At 40.4% G+C, this 2,500-nt stretch overlaps 1 protein-coding gene across 2 annotated transcripts in view; it reads right to left on the bottom strand.

Moving 5' to 3' along the window:
* ppp1r3b (protein phosphatase 1, regulatory subunit 3B) overlaps window positions 1–51 on the bottom strand; it is an 11,437-nt gene extending 11,386 nt beyond the window's left edge. Inside the window, exon 1 of one of the 2 annotated variants that reach the window (XM_076078298.1) lies at window positions 1–51. This exon is cut by the window's left edge and continues 170 nt beyond it. The gene's annotated coding sequence lies outside the window, so the exon portion shown is untranslated. The other variant, XM_076078297.1, reaches the window with a different exon arrangement.
* Window positions 52–2,500: the final 2,449 nt, after the last annotated feature.

Genomic DNA, 2,500 nt, shown 5'->3' with positions numbered 1-2,500 from the left:
TATGGTGGGAGGGGGAGGAGTTTGGTGGGAGGGGGAGGGGCGGGACAAACAGGCCGTCTGTCAATCAAGTACGGAGGCTCGAGGCTGGAGGCTCGAGTAAAAAATGTAATTTATTACGATTATTTAGACTGTTTCTTACTTTTTTATGTTTTATAGATTTATTTTTATTCAGATTATCATCAGTTAGAATCAAAATCTTTATTAAAATGAACTCTGCTCTGGTCATTTTTAGTCTATTTTGTTGTCTAAATTACAATTAACTAATGGTCAAAAGTATTAATTTTGAATTTTATATTTGTCTTATTTCGTCAGAATTTTTTATTCAGAGAAAAAATAAATAACAGCTTCATAATTGAATATGTTAAATAACTTTTTACACACATTTATGTGATTTACTATTAATGATTGATTAACAGATTAATAAATATGAATATATACAGTATACAAATATATTAATAGATATTAATAATCAGCACGACGTCGAGTCATGATCAGGGAAAAGTTATTTTGGCTTCTGTGGAACAAAGTTATGAAATAACCTGCTGATCAATATTTGTTGAGGGATAAACGAGGTCCAAGAGGAGAGAGACGTCGGGTCAGAGGTCTCTGATAAGGACCGACTGTCCCTGACTGCACCACCATATGAGGAGACTTGACCTCAGAATACACCCTGTGTTCATCAACCAGGAGCAGGAATCGATCACAGCTGCACAACGAGCTCTCGTCTGTACGCTCTGGAATAGTTCTGGATTAACTCGGACCTGATGTGGCCTCAGACAGAAATACATATATATATATATATTATACATATAACAGTGGTGGGCCGTCAGGGCCTGCAAGGCCTTCTCTGCTGGCCTAAACAGAATCACAAAGTTATATCTATTTTATAATTAAATAATTGTTCTTAAATACACTACATGTATTATAATTTATATAAATATTTTCCCCATCATCTTATGTTCTCATTGCACAGCTACTGTCTTCCTCAGTTGCTCTGCTTCCAGTGCAGCTTGTTTTAAGTAGAGCTTTTATCCAATCAGATTTCACCTCTGTGTCTCTAGGTAAGAACAGAGGCAGAGGCCTGCAGACTCACAAGTGAATCCATGTGCAGTTTAAGTGAATGGGGACGATGTTGTTGATTGTCATAGTGTTCAACCAATCAGATCTTTAGTTTGACATGTTGGGCGTATTCTTTGACGTGTCAGAGCCTGCTAGCTGGTCTACAACTACGTGATTGGTCAGTGGGCTAGCCTGACATGTTGGGCGGTGACAATCCCAATATCTGCTGCCTCTGTGAGCGGACATTTTCAGCCTCAAACGCATTAAAACGTGTTCAAGAAATACAACTGGGGAGGCTCGACTGTCTTCACTGGCGTCCATGAATGGAGAAGGACTTCTTACTGGAACTAAAACACACGGATGTACTGAACAACCGTGAGATTAAACTCTTTATTAACTTTCTCGCTAAATCTGGCGACTTTCCAAACCCTCATGGCGACTTTTCTTTGTCAAAAGCTACTAGTGACAAATCTAGAGACTTGTTCTGGTGTTATTGGAGACTTTTCTGGTGTTTTGACGTTAAAGCTCGTACGTTCTGCTCTGTGGTGATCGAGCAGCATGCTGCCGTGAGCCCCAAAGCTCTCACAGGTTACTCTCACAGCAGCCTCACGCTGCAGTCAGAGCAGAGAGGAGACACACTCTTGGTGTATTCTCTGCAGTTAGTGTATTTATAGGTGTTGAACTTCATTTTTACACAAAACTAATAATAACCGTAGCTGTGGCGTCATAATGAGGTGTTTCAGCTGTAAAATCATGCTGCCGTCCTTTGTGTTTGATCATGATGAATCCTGTAACATTTGACTTTATTCATTAATTCCCCGGTCGCCTGAACTCAGGCCAGGTTCCTCACCTTTGACCTGTGAGCCCTTTGTATTGAGAACAAAGTGACAGATACTAACGTATACTTCGGGGGCGGCTGCTTGTCGTACTCTTATAGTTCATAATCATCTCCAGGGTGAGAAGAGGAAGATTGTGTTTCATTGATAAAGGAAATAAAGATTAATACCAATGAATGTTTGATTCTGGCCTTGAGACCTTTGTTGTCTGTCTGTCTGTCTCTCTCTATATCTCTCTGTCTGTCTGTCTGTCTGTCTGTCAAATTCAAATTTGCTTTATTGGCATGAAAGTTTAAAAACAGTATTACCAAAGCATCAAAAAATTAAACATACAATAACATCAACACACAACAATATCAATATAACAATAATATTAATGCAACATCTCATAAAGTGGTGTGAGACAGAGCCCCCATTGCTCCCACGTTACCTGTAGACCACCGCAGCTCTCTGACACCGAAGCAAAGGGAGGAGCGAAGTGAGAGAGAGAGATCCATGGATAGATAGATCTCTCTCTCTCTCCGTCTCTCTCCCAATTCAACCCAAACTCAGATCTGCTCCGTTGGCATGAACGCCCAGAGACGGCATCGCCAAAGCGTCACCTG

Source organism: Anarhichas minor, unplaced genomic scaffold (genome assembly GCF_050575085.1).
Source record: "Anarhichas minor isolate MPS153535 unplaced genomic scaffold, ASM5057508v1 ptg000064l, whole genome shotgun sequence".
Taxonomy (NCBI): Eukaryota; Metazoa; Chordata; class Actinopteri; order Perciformes; family Anarhichadidae; genus Anarhichas; species Anarhichas minor.
Note: the sequence above shows the minus strand (reverse complement) of the source record. Positions and strands in the feature narration are given on the sequence as shown.